Consider the following 22908-nt stretch of genomic DNA (forward strand, 5'->3'; position numbering starts at 1 on the left):
ATTTTGAGTTTCATCCTTCTTATCTCGATCTTCCCGTCTTCAGTATTCATGATTTTGAGTTCCTTTATTGTCATCTTGATCGTCTGGCTTTTTGGGATATAGAAGTAAACCCATATATATATATATATATATATATATATATATATATATATATATATGTGTGTGTATATATATATATATATATATATATATATGTATATATATATATATATATATATATATATATATATATATATATATATATATATATATATATATACATATATATATATATACACACACATATAGATATGTATAGATATATCCAAACACACATATATATTTAAATATGAAAGTACCACAGATACTCAGACAAAGGATGAACACAAAAAGGGATCAAAACAATCACTATTGAAAAATAGTGAAATCAGAGAAAAATTGTACACTAAAACTGCTTTTCTGCAAGGATTTAAGCCACACCTGTGCCATTGCCCCCCCCCCCCATATTTTCTGATATTTTTAACACTAACACCAAGGTCACTCAGTGGAGTGGAGAAGGGGTAAATTCCTCAACCTGGTAGTTTGCTTTTGCACATCTGGTTGCGATCATTGCTCAATCAGATATTCAACTGCTTAACCTGAGGCTCAGTCCATTTAATGGCAAGAGCATTTGACCACATGGGAGGCACTCAGAAAAATATATGTATTAAGAGATTTCAGAAAAAAATGGTCACTTAATCAATGGAATATTTTTTTAAAGGAGAACTGCACAGTGGTGCAATAGATAATGTTATCGCCATAGAGAAAGAAGTTCACTGTTTCAGTTCTTGTCTGTGTTTTTTTTTTTTTCTTCCAGGTAAACTTGTTTTTTTTTTCCATATTCCAAAGGCCTAAATTGGTCATTGGTGTGTGTGTGTGTGTGTGTGTGTTTGTGTCTGGATAAAGTCTCCACCCGATATTACATCGCCACATTTACGATCTTGAATGATATTTCATACATGCATTATTATAATAGATTTTGTGCACTATAAACCACACGCTATCTTGCTAACACTTTAACTACAGATAATGTACTCATGTCACAATAAGTAGCTGACGGTTTAAGATGTGATCCTATTAGCAAGTCAAGGTAGTCTGAGATTCTTAGAATGACAGATATGTATATGTATACAGTATATTGGAGGAATTCAACACCGCACAAGCACTTTTAAAATATTTTATATAGTCAAACCATTCAGTTGGGCTGTGTTCTTGTTAAAAAAGATAAAAAATGAAATTCTACCTAGTATTCATTTATTTATTGCATTTGTTTACCATGAAAATCTGACTAAGCATTATTCTTTTTGAGTAATGTACCATAGATAAAAGCTTCACACAAAAATTGATTAGTTACAACACAAGTTTAAAACCTTGGAAAAAAGAAATTCACTTGAAATTAAAAGAGGATATTAAGAGAACATACATTAAAATGCTGGCAAACAAGAGAGAGGAAATATCACAGAACAACTGATAAATTTGTGGTGACTGAGGAATGATGAAATTAGTTCTTAACATTACTAAGGATCTTCATACAATTAGCACCAACATCACGCATGCAGACACACACTCTTTCTTTCTCCATTCAGGCTATGTATGTCCTATTTTCCTTCCACAAGGCCCAAATGCTACAGCTCCACACACCCAACAACATTTGTTAATGTGTGCAATAGAGCCAAAATCTCACTCCAAGATGATAATGTAGTCAGGGATTTTGGAACTTGGGTCATTAATTCCTTCAATCATCATTTAGCAACAGTAGTCAGAAAATCCTGCTATTTAGCACAACTAATATCTAAATACATATTTTTCAGGTTAAAATGTATTATCTTCTCTCAGTTTGAAGTCCTGATTAGCTCAATTTTTGAATACAGTGTCCCCGTCTTAATGAAATATTTAGACATTTTAAGTAAATGGAAAGGGCCCAAAAGTGCCTAACCATGATAGTTGTAGACCAAAAGTCTCTGTGATACAAAAAATAAATAAATAAACACTATCACATTAATCCATTTCTTACAATTTCTTGTACATGATCTATGTCTTGCTTTGAGAGATCCAGTCCTCTGTGACCGTCTATATCTTTGCAAGTGAGATAGGTAGATAGATAGATAGATAGATAGATAGATAGATAGATAGATAGATAGATAGATAGATACTAGAACCAGCAATTTAAATCTCAACCAGAACTTGAATGAAATGTGCAGGAGAGAAAAAATGTATACCTTTTACCTATTTACTGGTAGAACAGGCTTTCACTGCAGGCCTACTTTAGAAGCGTGGGGGAGGGGGTAACTTGTGAGTGAGCATAGGCTAGGATTAAATGGCTTGTGACTCAGTTGTCTTGATTTTCCTAAGATCCTGCACAATCTTGGCTCCCCCACCATGGCTGACTGAAGAATAATGAGTATAAGGGTGATTTGAATAAACTGATGTATTATAAATGTTGACATCCACCTTTAGAATTTAGTGATTTGCTAGCTTTAGCTGACATAAACCAAAAGTCTAGTTGTCCAATTTTAGGCTTGTATAATGATTGTTGCAGTTTGAACTAGTTGTTAGCAGCACATTACCACACAGGAAAAAATGTGAAGTGATACTAAAAGATATTACTTGCCCTCATAACAGTCATTGAGCATGTGTGTGTGCATGTGTGTATGAGAGAGAGAGACCGTGCGCGACAGTGCATATGTGCTATGCAGTATCATTTAGCTAAGTTACAGTTGTTCTCATTAATATAGCATAAAAAGGCACTTAGATGATCGTGAAGCATATAAAAGTATGGAAAACCATGGCTACGGATTTTTTCTACAGTGATACCTGGTGAGCATTATTTAGGTGTGCCTGATGTTCATTATAGCACAGGTCAGCAGTGTTTGTGTGTCATATACTGTTATAACTAGTCACCTCAAAATTATTATTATCAGCATTGGCATCAACCCCCCCTTATTAACCAGTGGCAGTAGTGTGGAGTTAAAGCTCATCAGCCTTTGCTATCACACCTTAGGCATACAAGATCATAGGCAGAGAAACATACACACACAAACACAGACACACAAACCTACTATCTATATCTATCTATCTATATTTGGATACCTTTTACAATGTTGAATGTTCATAACATTGACGTTCATAACAGCAAAGCCAGAAGATTGAAAATGCACAACATTGAAGTGCCATAATATTGAAATTGACAAGATTGAACTGTGCAGATGAGTGAGTGTAAAATCTTGTAGTTGATATATATAAGTAGCAGGGGGTGTAGGTGTGATTGCCCCTCTCTAAAAGCTTTTATAGTCATTGTTTTCAGCTTCAGTGTTGGGGATCTTGATGTTGTGCTCTTTTGATCTTCTAGGTTCTCTGTTATGAGCATGGATGTTATGAACAGTCGGCATTCTGACAGCAACCAATATGTCTGTTTGTATGCGTGTATGTATGTGTGTGTATCAGCTCTAAAAATGAAAGAAGCAGCAAAAATCATTGCCTTATTTTTTTGAAACGAGATATGCAGACCATGGTTTCACCTCAAAGGGCTTTATTTTGAAAATGTTATATGGTATCCATATGGACTTTTTTTTATGTATCTGGATACATCATAACAAGTATAAGAAATACACACACACAGACACAGACACACAGAAACACACAGACACACACACACACACACACACACACACACACACACACACACACACACACACACACACACGCACACCTTTTTCACATTCTTTGAGTATCCAGTGAATTTAGGGGAGCTTGAGCCTATTGTTGCACTCAGTATGTACAATAACTAAAGGCTTCTTCAGAGTTGGGTGCCAGCCTATCACATTGTGTATCCTAACATCAAAATATGTTTGTTTTTGTCAGTCACTTTATATGAGATTTCATTTATACAGGATTGAGACAGGTTCCTCAAATATTGCAAGTAATAAACCAATGGCCGCAGCATAGCCTGTGAATGAGAGTAAGAACTGCCCAAAGAGTATACTTATGAAAAATCATAGCTCTCGAAAATAGATAAAAAAATACCTAATCATGTGTATCATTGAACTTTATTAGCCAGCTACATAGAAGACCCCCAGATGATACCAAATACCAATATTTTTTCTATATTCTGTATTCTTTGAAAGTTAGTATTTCATAGGTTCATAAGTGTTTACTAGGCTAATGACCACAAGGGCCTTTTTAAGCCTAGCCATGCATCCCAAATTTCTGACAAGTTTTGATACCCTTGATAAGTGTAAGCATGGGCCTGGGAGATGAACCATTTACAGATTACCTGTTTGCCTCAGAGACATAGTTGCCAAACCAGGGATGAATTTCTGGTTTCCCATCCAATTGTTCAAGTTGCACTTGAATTGGGTTAGGGAGGAACTAAGCTTCACATGGATGGAGAGCCTGTTCCATGGATGAGGTAGTCTCTGGGATACTTACCTGTCTCTCCAGCAGGTCCTATTTATATCACAGGCAAGATTTAAGTCTTAGGGATTTGTTACTGACTGGCTCTTTTAAAGACATATAATAGGATCAAGTGAAACATAAATGATAATCCTGATCTGTATGTCAACTGTAGATAAAAACAGATGTTTCTAGCATCACTCAGGAAAATAAATACTAAGTTTGTTTTATAGGGAATATAGAGAAGGAATGCAACTCTATTCTTGTCTGGTAGCTCTTAAAACTGAACAAAAAGACATACTTTTCTCATTGTAGATTAGGAGCAATTTTAAATTTTGAATTGCTGGAAAACACTGTCCCCAACCATCTGGCATAACATCTTAGACAACATGTAATTACATTTTCCTAAATTATTTTTTCTAAAAAGTCATCATTCATTATATACAAAAATTAATTCATTTAAGTCAGAAATGATTTGTATCTTAATAATTCGTGACATGCACGCTACCATGAAATAAATCACACTCTGCTCATTCCCTGGTTATTTTGTAGTTTCATATTGCAAGGTCATCCTAGTGATTGTATTTATTAATTGAGCAAAAAAACAAACGGCTATATGAAATTCACCCCAGGGATCATTTCTGTGGCTCTGCTCGACAGGAGCACAGGAAAATAATTTTCTTGGGTGTCAAAAGCCAGGGAATTTTTTTTCGCTAGGCTTATATAGGCCTGAGGGCCATTAGCCTATTACCTACCTATGAACCTATATCTATATATATATATATATATATATATATATATATATATATATATATATATATATATATATATATAGTGTTCCTATTATATGATCGAAGACGAATTCCTTTGAATGCATCTTGATTGAACTTGAAAGCAAGAAACAGCAAAATAGCAAAACAGCATATAAGCGATATCTTTCCCTGGGAAAGAAATTGCTTGGCCACCTCCATTACTTTGCCATTTTCGCCACTGTAGTGTGATCTCAGAGTTGGTATATTTAAGTAGGGGGTATAAGGGGCACAGCCCCCCACATCAGGGGGTGTTGTGGTGAAGCCCCCCACTTTATGTACTGTTTCAAAGTTTTTATTTTTAGTTTATTTATTTTTTTTTTTTTTGTGGAACAGCGATTTTTTTTCCCTTGGAAAAAATCGCCATTCTAAGTGTTCGGGATTGTAAACTTTTGCTTACATGGGGTCGATAAATCAGCGTTTGCTTTTTTAAGCATTCACTGATATATATGCAATATAGTTCTATATTATTTATACATGTACTTACTTACTTTACTTATTGCATTTGTTGACTGTGAAAGGCTGACTGGGCTATACAAAACCCCTTTTCAGCAGAGGCCCAGGAAGAAAAATCCACATGCATACAATAACAAAATGCTTAAATGACAAAGAAATGAAATACAAAATACTCAAAATCTCCACATGCATATATAACCCAAAATACTTTGATTACAATCAAAGTAAAATACAACAATATTCATATGTGTGCACATAAATTAGCGCAAGAGTCATTAATGAGGTAATAAGTATTACAAGTTGTGAAAGCTGATGTTTCATGTTAAGTAGGCAAAATAATAATACATTTGATGCACAAAGAGTACAGGTAATTTAGTCGGTACTGGATACTTAGTGATCAAAAGTACACAATTTGGGAGTTGTTCACTGATGATAAAGATGAAAAAATTATGAGTAGTTTGGGTTATTTCAAATTGTACAGAGGATGAAAATGATACATCATCAAATTTGGATGAAGATAAAGAGGTTCTGATGGGACTGGAATGGGGAGTTAGAGTGGCAGACATGTGAAACTTGTTTAAGGTTGTATGAAAAAGGGAAATGTTGGTTGAGAGATATAGAAAGAACGATGGAAGAGAGGAAAAGGGTGAAATAGCATAACAGGAGGTGAATTAGGGTGGAAAAGGATGATAGAGATAAGATATGTCCAGAAGTGAATTATATGGAAGGGAGTGAGGGAAAACAACAGATAATTGTGAGGAAATGGTGAAGAGCAGGTGATGCTGGAGCTAAGGTAAGGTTTATTGAGAGTAGAAAAGATTTAAAGCATTTTCCTAAGTGTTAGCGAGAGCATAACAACAAATTATTTAGGTGTTCTTTCAGGGCTTGAATTAAACTGTTCAGTTTAATAGCTCTCATCCTCTTAGCACAAAAATTTTGAACAAATCCAAAGAATAATGGGTGGACAAAGCCACAAAAATAGGGACACACTTTAAATACTGCTGTTATAAACTTAGAAAGTTGCTAGAATAAAAGGTCTTGTTTTACCACACATTTTCTGAAGGGGGCAAAGTCTGATACTCAAACACCTTCTGTGTATTATGGTTCTGATGAGTCTTTTTCTTCCGTATTTTGGCACAACCTGTTTCGCACAGGGTTGGGGGATGGGGACTTTAGGAACAAGTTAAATGAGTTGGAAAGTAAAATGATTTTAAATTTTAAAACGCTTCATCCCACGGATCTTAATCTTGTAGTTAATTTAAATTAAGTTATGTTATGTGCAGTAATGTATTAAATTAACATGCAGTATTCATACTAGACAATTTTCTGTATTTTTTTTTATATTTCATATTTATACATTGGTTATTTAAAGCTTTATAGTGGAAGTTTGTCATGGGTTATAGCCTGGTGCACTTTAAGATAATTGATTTGGAATATGAGGGCTTTACCTGGTGTAAATTGCTATCTTGTTTGAGGCTATGTATCCAATGAAGGTGAATGACCAAGTCGTGAAGGAAAGCTTTTTGAATGCTCTCTCTTGGTCTTTTTTTTTTTTTTGCTATTTTTGTTTGGTGTATTTAAGAATACCATTTTTTCTCTGTTTCAGAAATGTAACAACACAAGCTAAGGTTGGAATTAAACATCAAAAACTGTCTTGTTACAAGAATTTGTGTGTTTATATATAATATATCATATATCATACTCTTAAATGTTTTCTTGATGCTAACATCTTAATATCCTTGTGGCACTTAACATAGCCATTACTAATTTTTGTTCTTTTCTAATCTCAGATGCACATAAATAAACATTTCTTTATGCTCTATTGACTAATTTCTGGTCAGATACCTCTTTTCAGACATGTATCTTCCTGCTCAATTCTGGATGATTACTCAGAAGAGTAACTTATCTCCCCTAGTCTTCTGTACCAAGGAAAGTGAATACAACATTCAAAGGCTTAATCTGTTAATTTGCATGCACTTATCAGTGTTGTACTCTATGTCCCATCAGTTGTGGAGATGACCCCAAGAAGTTTCATCTCCTCCTCCAAAGGGAAGGATTATCAACTCCGATGGAAGAGAGATGTCTACTATTTTTAGCAAGGTACAATGACTTCAAATTTAGATGTGCTAATACTCACACTAGCCTCTTCCGTATCAACAAAAAAATGATGCCTGTATATGTTGCACTCAGCATTCAAACAAGGCCCAATCTACAATTTCATCTGCAGTGAACTGAGATTTATGTCCCCATACTGTTTAACCTCCAGTCTTCAGTACATCACAATATCTGGTTTACAGCAAGGCAGACACTTACTGGGACCCAGTACCCTCCTTTAAAAATTGCTTTAATGTCAGCAGTGTGGAAAGAAGTCCCACTTTGTTTTACAGGGAAGCATACCTATCCATACTATTACAGAATCCCCCGCAATGCATGTTGGGGTATATAATATGACTCTGTAGACACAGAACAAGTATAGATATGATTAGCATACTCCCGTGAATTGGGAGCGACTGTTTAGAAGAGGTCTCCTGTTCTCCAGCATGAAAAAAAAATAATTATAATTCCTCAGCTGAAACAGACATTTCATGACTGAATAGAATTTTGGGAAGGATTTAGTGTGTGATGCTGCTTTAAATGGAGAATGCCTCCTCAGCTCTCTTTTTCTGTGTTTTGTTTCATAAATGGGAGTCATTGCTTGATTTTGCCACTCTAGAAGTGCTTCCCTGCACCACTGAAGTAGTTTCTTACTCTCTCTGCCCCGGCCTCCTTGTACATTGGCTTCAACATCTCCAGCCATTTCTTTTTGCTAACTGTTCTAGCTTATTCATTGATGATGGTTTCAAGAAATGTAAGCCTTCACTAGCCAGCTCCCTCACCTTTGAATAAGTTCACTGTTTTTCTCTTTATTTTAGATATGTTTAAAAGACAGACAAAATGTTATTGAACCTGCTGTGTGATGTCCTTCTAGCAGTATTGAAGCCTTCTCTGTGAACTCCTTCAGTGTTCGATGCATATTTATGACCTAATCTAGTTTTTTTTTTTTCTCTAAGAGATCAAACAAAATACATTTCCGGTACAAGCATATAAACATATCTTCATCTCAACTTTTATATAATGTTTGAATGTCTCAAACTGCCTGGTTGACTTTCTTATATATTTTACAGTCAAATTTGCTTTTTACCCAGTAAATCATCCCTTACTCAGACAGAACAACAGAATAAGTCTTTAAACTGCTTTAACTGTAGCAAACAATACTTGGAAGTAAGTTACACATTATTTGCAAAGAGTCAAGATAAAGTGCTCACGTATGTTTCCCAGAGTTAAAACTCATTGCTGCTTCAAATGAAAACTAAAAAAACAGCTGAATCAGTGATCTTGGTATCCCATGAAATAGTGTTTTACTACATACTCCATTTGTGGGGATTTGCCCTATATATTCCTTGAGCTAAATATACTAAAAATGTTGTCAAACATGCATAGAGAATAGTTAAAAAAATCACACACAGAAAGGAATCACTGCTGATATAATGGTGCTGGATAATCAAAATCAGGTTGGGAGGGTGGCCTAATGGTTAAGGTGTTTGCCTTACAAACACAAGGTGCAGGGCTTGAGTCTCACAAGGGATAATTGGCTAGGCTTAAAATGGCTAGCAAGGGCAGTTAGCTTAGTACTAATCTATGAACCAATAAACTTCAACAGCAGTGATTTGAAATGGAAAGCAGCAGTTGGACAGAGTCGCAGCAGGAAATTGAACTCTGTTAACCTTTTTGCACTTGATAAAGACACAGCATACAGCTGCAATGACAATTCTACATTACCATTTTCAAACTCTACTTCTGTGTGTAAGATCATGGGATGTACTTTCTAACTGGTAGTCATGTAATCTTTGGATTTTGAAAGCTGGATAATCAAAACAACTATCCACTAAGGAGGAATAGGAGTCCTTCCTAATATCTGAGCTAAGAGTCTTTCCAATTATTCCTTGCAGAACAGCAAGCAATAAATCCAATGATCGCATATAATAATAAACAGCAGTACATCAGATTGATAATTAGTTTAGGAAATTTTGATAATTGGTAAATAATATATACATAGCTGGACATATGACAGCAGTTCTGAGGAGTCAAGAGATCTTGGAAACATAGTCCTGTAACTTATGATTACATATGAGAGTAATGGAAAGATGGAAGGGAAGGCCAGACATTATGGTAGTGGAATTTTCAGATTATTTCAGGTTTATTCTTCTGGATTATAAAGTAGTCAGCAAGCATAGCTTTCAGCTACGGTGGACCATCACCAAAGAAGTTAATTTTTAATGGTTAGAAACCTGTAAATGTGAATAATTGCCTTCCAGGATGGTAATTATTCGTTGTTAGAGACCTATAACTGGCTCCCAGTGAGTACACAGCTGGACAGTAATGGTAAGAATGAGGTCGCTTGAAGAAAGGCAACAGTGCACTAAAGGCCGACATTACAGTACAGTACACTGTCCTGGTGTCACCATTAGTGAACGTGTTAACACAAGCTTTTAGGAATGACTTGCAGGCTTAAGGCCAATAGGTCTAGAGAACCATAAGCCAGGCTTGATCTGAAGAAGGCTTAAGAAGCCAAAAGCGCTTATCTCAGCTGGTAATTTCATGAGTTTTTAACATTTTTTTTGTTTCTCTTCAGATAAAGTGTGTTTTTATCACTGTGACACAGTGCAAGCTTGTGTTGGTGTACCTTGAAGACTTTCCTACATAAGACAATCTTAGTTGTTAAGGAAGTGAGCCACACAGAATTTCTTTGGCGAAGTGGTAAACTCATGGTACACATACACATTCACACTTACACACCCGTATTACCACGTATTAGCTTATAAGAGAATAAGAATTTATTTCTATGTTCCATCTCACATTCACTCAGCCTTTAAGGGTTAGTTTAAGGAATAGTTATATCCTTTGAAAATAGTCAATCAAAGTAGTATAGCAGTTAACCAATTTTCATACACATGAGAGGATATCACTTTTAAAATATTAATTTCCTTAATATATTGTAATGGCTTGTGGACTCTGAACAATGACACAAATGTCTACATGGTGTTGAGTTAAAAATAAAGGCATGGCATGATGATATATCACCCTGATTGTTTACCAAAACAATATTGTGCATCTGGATTATTATTCAATTATTTTCCACATGTACTAGCATGAAACAGTTTTAAAATGTAATTTTTCTGATTTCACCTAATAATTTCTGAGCAAGAAACAAAGAAACAGATCAACTGCAGTAAGAATGATGCATTTTGAAGAGGTTGTGCTTTGAAATACTCCTCAGTGTTAATATACAGTACTGCAGCAGCTCAAACTATCCCATAACAGAAGATCAATAAGTCCAGAATTCAAAATGTTGTTTACCATTTCTGACTTCACTTCATGGTAAACATTTTATTAACAACTGTACTTTGTCCTGAAAAGAAAATATATGCTTACAGCCATTAACGTATTTGCTGGAAGATGGAGACTTACAAAATCAAAGCTGGTTTCATATTAACTGAAAAATAATTACACCTACTCTTTGTCTGACAGAGTCTCAAAAGCAAACATGATTTTTCTTTTAGAGTGTGCAGCTTCTGGCTTTTCTCAAGTTTATTGCAAGAGTTAGCTTCCTTTGTAGATTGCAAGATGATTAGCAACATTTGGAATAAAGCTTTTCCAAGAATTATATAAGCTGTACTTTTCCCATCCCGTAGGATAGTGGAGCTTGTCTCCTGGTATTCTTTATGGTATATAACATCTACTGATTAAAGTTCCAAGGGGAATGTCCTATGCCATTCATTCATGCAATCATGTATTAATTTGTTATTTTTTTTCACTACACCCAATTTATGTTATCCAAGGTCATTGGAGATGCAACCTGGATATTATCCTTTGAAGAAGCAGAAGACACACCCAAATACTGGCTGGGCAACTGTAGCAAATTAGAATATTGTCAGTTTACCTAGATGGATGCCATTAGGATTTGTGAAGAAACTGGGGCACCGAGTAGAACTCTCAAACAAAGGGCATGCATACTTCACAGAACTGGGAACCAAGAACTGTGAAACACCAGGGTTAACGGCAACAGTTCTGTCCAGTGTTTCTCAAATAATTTAGCCATTCTTCATTGGGATACCTGATCCTCTTCAGGAAATGGGCAACCCAGTCTGGAAATGTGAGATACTATTTAACTTTAATATGACCTGGGTTAAGGTTAAATGCAATAATAACATTGTTAATGAATGTTAATTTGATTGCAACTTGATACTTCAAGTGTCATGTACCAAGTTAAATACTAATTATTTCAAGGATTTGTGTCATATATTTTGTGTGTTTGCAGTGTTCAATGTGCTTTTTCTTTAAAGGAATGCCCACAGTACTTTTCTAGTACACAGGCACTCAAGCAGCTTTATGTATTTAACATTATTTTACTGGGAAAGTCTGACTTGGAACAAAGCCAATTTTCAGCAGAAGCCCAGGGAGAAATGCTCCAGACGCAAGTCCCTTTACCTAGTTAAAGCGATGTACAGTGTAACATGGTCTGTGGAATTGTCATATCACATTGATGCAGCTCTACAAGTCCAAGCAGAACTTCACAGTATGCCATTTCAAAGAAATAATGGCCTGTAGAAGTGTAGAGTACCTTCCAGTGCTACCACCATCTCAGATGCTAAAGCTGTTATTAATATAAATATATATAAACTGGAGAAAAGCTTTAGTAAGTTATAAATACTTCTTGAATGAACAAATCCCATTATTTATGATTCTTGACTTTTCAGATAATGTTTCTGGTACTTTGGTTTCAGTTCACAATTATTTTGCATTGTCTAGCTACAAAAAATGTAAAATATTAAAAATTGTTGGGTTATACTTAAAGTAATCTTGTATTTCAGTAAGCTGCTTGCTGCTAGAATAAATACATTTGGAAGCATTTATCTTTAAAAACCAGCATTGCTAAATGCAGTTCTCTTTGTATTTATTTAGAAATCTATTGTTTATTAAGTAGGATAGTGCACTGATTAGGGAGTGACCCATTTCAACCCAGGTGGTGCATAAAAAATAGTATACAACACAAAATAGTGTACTAAACACAGATATATCATTTTGTTTACCGGGTTAGTCCCACCAGGCTAGTTACCTCTTTTCAGGAGAGACCTAAGATGGTATTAATACTGCTACGAGAAATTTGGACAGGATATCAGGATATCAGGAAAGCAGAAATCATGATAGGAGGCCTTAATAAGGCATTTGATACAATTGAACATGAAACCATGTAGGAAATAATGAAAGAATATAATATAAGTGAGAAAGTTAGGAAATGATGTATGTCAGCATATTATAATAATAAAGTAAAAATGCCTTTAAATGGCTGGTTAAGCCAACAGGGACATGTGAAGAGTGGTATAAGACATGGATGTCCAACAAACTTTATGCTCTTTACATGAGTTACAAATGTGATAGCATGAGAAATAAATTACAAAATTAAGGATGTGGGGTATATAACACCTGAAGGGTTAAGAATTCCAGTTCTGTTAAAATATGCAAATGACATAATAATCGCAAAAAAACAAAATTTGGATAAAATAAGTAATAATTTGCACAAATGACTGTCTAGAGGCAACAGAGATGGCTTTAAACAAAGAAAAAAAGGTATAAGTGATGTAGTAAAGATAGAGAGTGTATATTTTACAATGAATTAAATTTCTGTGTTAGGTATAAAATCTGGGAATAAAGATATAAGTAGAATTGAATGGGGAAAAAGGAAGAAATAAAATAAACCTATCTTTTTTAGAGAAAAAAGGTTTAATTGATAAATTATGCACAGATGGGAAAATAGCATACAAAGTATATTTAAGTTGCCAATAGTATTTGAAAAAGAATTATTGCAGATAATGTTTTCATTTATATGGGGTTCTAGATCAAACCCAGTAAAAACAGGAGTTTTGTATGTAAGTAAAGAAGAAGTAGGTTTAGTGTTAATTAGTCCAGTGGTGTATGCTACTTCATTAGATTTGTACAAGGTGTTAAAGTGAATACAAGAAAAAGATGAGATTATTTGAAAATTTGTATAAATATTAGTGTGATAAATTTTAGTGATGGTGGTAAAAAAGAGTAAAAGAGAAAGAGTTTATAAAGGAAGAAATAAAATGTTATAAAAAATATTTTTGTGGAAAATAAAAACTGGCAATATAGATAAAGATTAAAAAAGTTTGGTAGAAGAATATAATGATACAACATTACTATAGAAAACAATGGGAACATCTAACAGATGAAAAAAACTAAAGCTATTTAAATAAGAAGCAAATGGTGTAATCAGAAAGTAGAATGTCAAGACTTTTTGTGGAGACTGGTAACAGAACAATTGTCTGAAAAGGAAGTATGCCATATAAAAGAAAAATGATAGAACATGTTTACATTGTCAAGAATAACTATAGAAGATGTGTTTTTGAAATGTAAAGCTAAAAAAGTTATGGGGAAAACTATGTAAAAAAAGATTTTTTCAAAGATGTAAAAGAAGTAGATAAAATAAACATGGATATGATTAAATATGAATATTATAAGAATAAAGTAAAGAATATGTCAAGAATAGAGAAAACATTATTTTATCTTGATATTGGTCATATGGAATGAAATAAGAAAAAAACTAAATTATGTATAATGCTAAATGAATTTTAGCAACAATATTAAGTAAAATCAAAGAAGTGGGGGTGTCTAATAGGGATTCAAATTTTCTTGATTGTAGAGGACATTATGAAGAAGTGTACAGATCTGTGTGTGTGTGTGTATGTATATATATATATATATATATATATATATATATATATATATATATATATATATATATATATATATATATATATATATATATATATATATACAGTTGTACATATTTGTAAATACGTAAATATTTTTTAAACAAGAGTTCTTTTTTGTATATAAATAAAGGGTTTTTACTCTTTTCTGTAGAGTCTACAGGATCTTTAATATCCACCCGAATTACTACCAATTTAAACAGATGGGGCATCAGTTTAATATCTCATCTGAAAAATGGCACACTCAAGCAGCATCTATTTTGATGCATTACTGTGTCTGCAGTTGATCACCTTATTTAGGAATAAAACTCAGAACTTTCTGCACCAAAGGCAAGTGGGCTACCTGTTGTTTTGCTACAAAGACTATCTTGATCTAGCTTAGTATAAACAACAACAGGGTTAAATAGTTGCTGTGTGTTCTGAGTTTTCACCATAACAGCAAAGTCAGACATTTATTATAACTTCATATGCCAGCAAATATACCAGGATTGAACATTCCCCTTTGAAATTTAAATATCTTACCAATCCAACATTCCTAGAGTGCATAAAACAAACAGCTTCCTAAGAATGTAATTTGATTATGTGAATAATATTTATGTTAACTGCTGGATTTACATAGCCTGCATTGTGGCAGAGAACAGGGAGTAATACACACATACAGACATCTTAAAGCCTCGATCATTAGGCTAGTAGAGTAGATGGGCAACCAAACTGACTTGTGGAGTTATTTAATGCACTGCCAGCTGAAGATATAGAGTACCTGGGCTAAACACAGCATATTAAATGGAGTTATACTGCAGGCTGAATAAAGTATACAGACTGTCTCGTTAATATCCTTATTGATCACAGCTACCTAACTAGCCCCCCTGTTCTACCTTGCTTATGTGTGCAAGTTCTAATCCCACTCCTGCTCTTGCCCCAAACCCCAGCCCTGCATATTACCTCATGCAAATGCCTTTCCTAACAGCACAACTAATCACCACACTACTCAAACATTATAAACAAGGACAACACTAAAACTTTCCTCTTATACAACCCCAACTCTAACCCTAACTCAAAAACACGCAACCATTCCTAACTCTAATGGTGTTGTACACACATATACAGTTTAAAGCTGATACTGCAGACAAAAGGATTTAGACGTTGCTGGAAAGCAAGCCAGAAACTGCTGCAAACTGTCATATAAACAAATAGAAAACGTTGAATGATTTGAAGAGGGCACATATATTTTTGCAACAGTGAATGGTAGTATGAAATCAGGAGATTATACCAATTACGCGCAAAGAGAGAGGCAAAAATCATTATGCTTGCAGTTAGAGTGTTGCATTCTTATCAGAATTCTATTAAAGATCATATGAGCATATTTGTATTATGAGAAGAGGATTTTATGGAGATACTCGGCCATTTTGCACTTATGATTGGGGGATGCATGGGATAAGGGTTTGCAAATATGCCTGCTATTTGCAAAAATTATTAGGCATTTTTGTTTTGTCTTGTTCAAATAATCTGCACTTGCATTGTTTAGTTTTGCACCAAAATGATATTTTGTTTGACAACTGCAATATAAAGCTTTGGAACAGAATTAAACATTCTAAAACCATCTGTGTCTGAGATATCTTGCCATTTTTGGGACTCAAGATTAGGAATGCTGTCTTTTACAAGGTGTCACGATGCCATAAAATGCATCCCTTCACATCAACAAAATCCATGTCTAAAAGGAATTACAAAAAGTGGCACCTTAAGATGGTTTTTTTTCCCTAAAGGTCTGAACCAACATTATTTTTACAGACACATTGTTGAGCTATATATTACATTGAAAGAGTTCTGTAAATCACTGAGTGTTGCAAGATAACAGGTTCTGTTGTCTGTGTCCACCAACATACAGACTTGTTTTACTTAGTCTTCATTTCTCAGCAGGAGAAAATACATATTCAGCTGTTACAGTGGTTTCATGAATAGCAGACACTTCAGCAGTGCATCTTCTCCCTCCCTAATGAAGTGCAGTGCATTAGCTCTGATTTTCTAATGTCACAATCCATCAACTTCTGTTTGATGTTTGTCTTTGGGATACTCACGCCTTTAACACATTAGTTTAGAATAACAGACCAAACAGTTTAAAAAGCCTGTGTCTGCTCTCCTGTGCAACTTTATGCAATAAAATGTATAGATTGCAGACATCTAGATAAAAAGAACGGTGTAAGGATATGATTGTTTTTTTTTGGGAGTGGGGGGGGTCACCAAATTAAAAAAATGTTGAAGCCTTTAACTCTGTTAGAACTAATTAATCCTCCAAATACAATATATACCACCATAAAATAATAATATTGATATGCTTTAATTTTCCTTCTTCTGACTACTTGCCTTTTTCCTATCAGTCCTCTCTAACCAACCCTCCCTTATCTGTTTTCTTACCCCCTCCATCAGACCTTCTTTCCCATGCTGTTCCTTTACCACCTCCATCAGACCTTCTTTCCCATGCTGTTCCTTTACCCCCTCCATCAAACCTTCTTTCCCATGCTGTTCCTTTACCCCCTCCATCAGACCTTCTTTCCCATGCTGTTCCTTTACCCCCTCCATCAGACCTTCTTTCCCATGCTGTTCCTTTACCCCCTCCATCAGACCTTCTTTCCCATGCTGTTCCTTTACCCCCTCCATCAGACCTTCTTTCCCATGCTGTTCCTTTACCCCTCCATCAGACCTTCTTTCCCATGCTGTTCCTTTACCCCCTCCATCAAACCTTTTTTCCCATGCTGTTCCTTTACCCCCTCCATAAAACCTTCTTTCCCATGCTGTTCCTTTACCCCCTCCATCAGACCTTCTTTCCCATGCTGTTCCTTTACCCCCTCCATCAGACCTTCTTTCCCATGCTGTTCCTTTACCCCCTCCATCAAACCTTCTTTCCCATGCTGTTCCTTTACCCCCTCCATCAGACCTTCCATGCTGCACACTTCCTCAGACATGCTTTACTATGCTCATACATTTCATTTAAGTATATATGTATCTATTTACTGCGGTTCTATTGGACTTCATAATATCGACTTTTACCTCGTAACTCAATAGCCCACCATCTGCTTATTGCCATTCTTCTCTACCCCTAGCTTCTCTCTTACCCCACTACAGCAGTCAAATCACTCAGGTATGAACACTGTATATAAGCCTAAACCTAGAAACCAACATTAATAATATGCACATAATAATAATCTGTTATAGTTAATCTACTTGTTGGCTATTTGCTCACACATATTTTAATTTCTTTTCTCTTGCTGCTTTATTATTGAATGGCTTTAACCATGTCGGTAGTATGTACAGTGCAAATATTGTATTTTGGTTCTGCAATAACTCTACTTAGCTGTTCTTAATGCTTAAGGAATTTTATTTCTTTTCTCTTTTGGTTTAATAGTTAAGACTACCTACTCATTTTTGCATGCACTTTTTATTTTCTGCCTATTAACTTATCAGTATTAGTAAAGTTCTTATTTGACTTCTATACTTCCTTTGCACTCTAACTTTTAGTAAACTTAATATATGTAGCTTGTATGGACCTTTTCTCCTTGGGGCTCTGCTACAAAGGGACCTTGTGCCTAGCTGGACTATCCTGGTAAAGAAACACTAATGAATAAGTGAATAGTTCCACACTAGGTGTTTGCAACTTTTGCTTTCCACTTCAGGTTTTAACATCTAGAACAGAATTCCTCGTTGTGATGACAGTTACTTACCATGCTTCATGCTGATATGGGTCAGTTATCCATGCTTCATGCTGAGATGAAGACTAATAGGAGACCCAGAGATCAATTTTATTCCTTTAATTACATCAAATAAATGTTTGAGTACATGCCCACAAAGGGTTGCAGAATGTCCCTGACACCCAGAAATTTCAGAAGACATTCTTCAATCATATAATCTGCTGCCTTTATAGTAACAGTATGTAGGTCATAACCTTATAAAGCTGACAGGGCAGTCTCCCTTGAGGAAGATAACAATAAGGTAAACGATAGCTTAGAAGCACTGAAATCATAGGCGTCATAGGCTGGCAACCATCTGTCTCCAAAGTTGGGAAGACTAGCTGTCATAATATGAAACAAATGATCAAAATGTAGAACGCATAATGACAGCTTACCAAAAATTTCAAATAGGAATCTTATAGGATGTTCAAAATGTGTTACTTTAAATGTATACAAAATTGTTCGGTGAATTAATATGATTCAGTATTGTTTACCACGAATATCACTTAAACACATTTTTAGCACTAGATGATTGACAGCCGTTTCAGTGTGGAACTGTGAGAAACATGTTCCTTTTATGACTCAAAATGAGGAACATTCCTCATAAGAAGATACAATTCAGAGATATGAACATAGTTATTCTAATCTGTAATACTGACAGCAAGCATTACGTTAGCAATGAACAAATAGCTAGTGTCAAATAAAATAATTTGTTCTAATTCTTATTAAAATAATTGTATCCTTTTTTACCTCATTTCAGCTTTTTGAGGAATCATTGAGAGGAGCTAACCAGAACTGATTTGGAAGTTTAAGTAATCAGGTTAGAAATATATAGCTGATGAATGGATTGCATCTCTAAACTGAATCTTTTTCATACTCCAGCCAGTTGATAGTATTGCGAAATCCACTTGCATGCCATTTTTCCTAAAGAGATCTTTTCTGTTCCTTGTTTCTTTCACCATTCTTTTTATATATTTGGCTGCAAGCAGTACTTTTTGTGGCATAAAGGGTTACAGTAGCACAAACTTTGTTTTCCATATCTATTGTTCAAAACAAGAAAAAATAATTTGTAAAAAGAAATTGAGCACCCATTAGACAAATGGCCCTTAGTTATAACTCACACTTAAGCTGCTAATTCCAGATATTGTTTGAAGTAGGTCATGTCCTCCTTATTGAACAAAGATTGTCTGTTTCACTATATGAACTGTGCCAAAGTATGTTTGATAATTCTAGGAAAACATATAGTATTTACTACAAAGGCAAAGAGGAATATTAGAAACAAAATTGGAGATATCACATAAATTAATTGTAGTTTCTTTTCACATAGTATACATGGCTTACCATTTAAATAATCCATTTTTGAACTGAGCCAATAAAGTAGAAATTAAATATTCTACAAGAAAACATATTTTTTATTAGAAAACCGAAGCTGAATTAATATGATAAAAAGTATGACACAATTATAAGGGAAGGACCTGCAGTAAATGCTGAAAAGGAAATGCTGTCCCTTAACCATCATTAAAACAAGTTATCCAGATACATGCTGAAAAAAAAAACATTTGCTGCTTTATTGGTTTCTCAGACTAAAGGGATTGCATAGACAACTTGCTTTTAATCATTCAATACATCATTGTAGAACAAGAAATTCAAGCTATTTCATGTTCTGCTCATAAGATAAACTCTTTTTTGTACTTACGTTACATTTTGGTGCCACCCACTGTGTAACTTGCTTTAATCACTGACTGTAATTCTTTCACATAATGATGTACATTAGTGTAAACATAATGACATACATGAGTATAGACAGAAAAGGGAAATGAATCATTACGGTATAGATCTTTTTATATGTTAGATTATGATGACCAAATAAAGGAAAATATATGCTAGCCAACTACCAGTTTATTTACTTGTTTATTTATTATTCACTGAAGGGATGCATGTGCTACTCCCTGGACCATGTCTCTGAATAAGCCGGCACTGGCAGTATACAAAATTATTCCCAGTTTGTTTATCTAATATGTTTTGTAACATAACCTTCTTGCTTTTAAAACATACTGTAAAAGACTCCTGGCATTGCTCTTGCCCCATCCCAGGCTGAACCGTCTGTACCATACAATTACCCTTTCCCTAGCATGCATACTGTTTTGCCTTTCCATCTCTGCTCTGTTGTTCTTAGCTGACTTTAAAAACATCCCTATAACCTAACTCTTCTTAAAGCTGAACTACGTTTTAATCTTTATTATATATGTGTGTATTAATACCTTTGAAGTTTTACCATATGTCTTTAGCAATACTTTTGTAATGTATAGCATTTGCAAAATGCTTTTTCTGATATATCCTCTAGCTTTTTCCCTAGGCCTCCACTAAAAATGGGTACCCTGTAGGCCCAGATGGACTTTCACATTAAACAAATGAGACTAAATTAAATATAATAAATTATGGATGCTAGCCATACAATACTATTAACTGGAGTATTTAATAGACTAAGGGCAAGTTAATGCATACAGCAAAGTCATTTATCATGATAAACAGTCATTTACTGAAACAATAAGTTGTCAAAACTGTAAGAAGAAGAACATAGAATTAAAAACAAACAAACAAGTGGTACATTTACAGTAAGTGTATTATCTCATTTTGTTTATTCATTAGTCTCAAAGTATATATATTCAAAAGGCAGTTTAGGTCGGAAGTAAAAAATGTTTAATTTTCCTAAGTTTGACTTTTTTTATCATGAGAGTACAAAAACTGCCAGCTGTTGGAAGTGCAAGTTTTTATGCTATTCTATGCAATTTTTATAATCCCCTCCTCTTGTTTGTGTGTGCTTGCCTTTGTGTTTTTTTTACTTTAGTTTATAAAAAGTTCATTTTTATTGGTTGTAGGTTTGATATATAAATGCAATTTTATTTGTTACTTCTGTTTCTGTCTACATTTTAATATTTTCATATTTCATATAGCGATTGATAGATTATATATATATAAACTGATCATCAAATAAATGCTCCAAAGAGCAAATACAAATAGAGCAGTCATATTAGATTGAATCTAATCATATTAAACAACCAAGAGAAATGATTATATTTTTTGCAGGGGTCAAGCCATTCTATACCCACCACCCCCTGTGTATTCTATATATCAACTCTGAGATCACACAACAGCTGGGCAAGGGCAAATTCTCAGAACCCAATGTACCACTACCTCATATTTCAAACTGGCCAGTGAGCTGTAAAACATAGGAAAAATGTTCTTTTGAGCATACACACTTAAGCTGTAAATAAATATATATATATATATATATATATATATATATATATATATATATATATATATATATTTATTTATATATGGGTCTCCTTCAAAACATCATCTAAATCTCATAACATCGAATCTCTAAACATTGAGATCATAACATCGAAACCCCAGAACATCTAAAACTCATGACATCTTTAACTCAGAACACTGAAACTGTGCATCACAGCATCGAAAACTACAAAGGACATGTAAATAACATCCCCTCAACCTATAAGACCACCAAACTAACAAGCACACTTTTTATTACATTTTTGCAGGGGGGCAAGCCTCCCTGTACCCCAACACCCCCATACATTAAATATACCAACTAGGAGATCACAGTACAGTGGCAAAATGTTAATTTTCTAACCCCACTGTATCATGATCACCATAAAAAATGTACATATAATGTCTAAATCACATACCTCACAGCCTAAAACATGTACAGATTGGCAAAATAAACACTATATATTGTTGTCTTTCGGCTTTTCCCAGTTAGGGGTTGCCACAGCGGAACTCCAGTCTGCTAATGATTGGCAGTAGATTTTCACGAACGCCGAGGTGCCAGCTCGACATTCAACCTTCAACGCCCATTTACGCATGTCTTTTGAATGCCCACCCAACTGCAGGGAGGACATGCAGACTCCACACAGAAGGCACTCCCCGCACTTCAGCTGAGAATCGAACGGGCGAACTTCTTGCTGTGAGGCAACAACGCTACCGCTGCACCTCCGCTGATAAAATAAGCACTATATAAATAGTATAAATTCCTACACTATATAAATAATAACTATATAAATAAAAAACTACAGCATCTTATAGTGATACCACAAGATTAACAGATTAAACTATAGCATTTACATGTTTGATGATACACTACTCAATGTTATACATTTTCAGTGTTATGAAATTCGATGTTATGATTTTTAGATGCTTTGGGTATTCGATGTTAAGAGATTCAGATGTTTTGAAGGGGAACCATATATGTATGTATATATATATATATATATATATATATATATATATATATATATATATAGACACAAATAAATTTCTTGACAAGTAACAAAGATTGCATTGTGAATTAATTCATATGCGTTTTGTTATTGCATGCAACAGATGTCCTGATATTCTGTTATAGATCTGCAAAGCTTATGCTTGATGTTTACAATATACTCTTTGCATTTTTATATTTACCCATTTTTTTCTGTTTTCCATGCTGTCTGGGTACAGTGATTTTCAGCACCTTCCGAACTTTCTTATAACTCTTGAAGGACATGTCACCTCTATGATTTTTAAAGTAGGTGAATTAAAATCTTTATGAATATAAATCAAAGTCTTACGGTGGACACTCCTATGTTAAGACTGCAAAGCTAGATCTGTAATTAAGTT

At 34.4% G+C, this 22908-nt stretch overlaps 1 pseudogene; it reads right to left on the bottom strand.

Moving 5' to 3' along the window:
* Positions 1 to 17466, bottom strand: part of LOC122789819 — a 147036-nt pseudogene extending 129570 nt beyond the window's left edge.
* Between the last annotated feature and the right edge of the window lie 5442 nt (positions 17467 to 22908).

This window comes from Protopterus annectens, chromosome 15.part0 (assembly GCF_019279795.1).
Source record: "Protopterus annectens isolate FY-2018-M chromosome 15.part0, PAN1.0, whole genome shotgun sequence".
Classification (NCBI taxonomy): Eukaryota; Metazoa; Chordata; order Ceratodontiformes; family Protopteridae; genus Protopterus; species Protopterus annectens.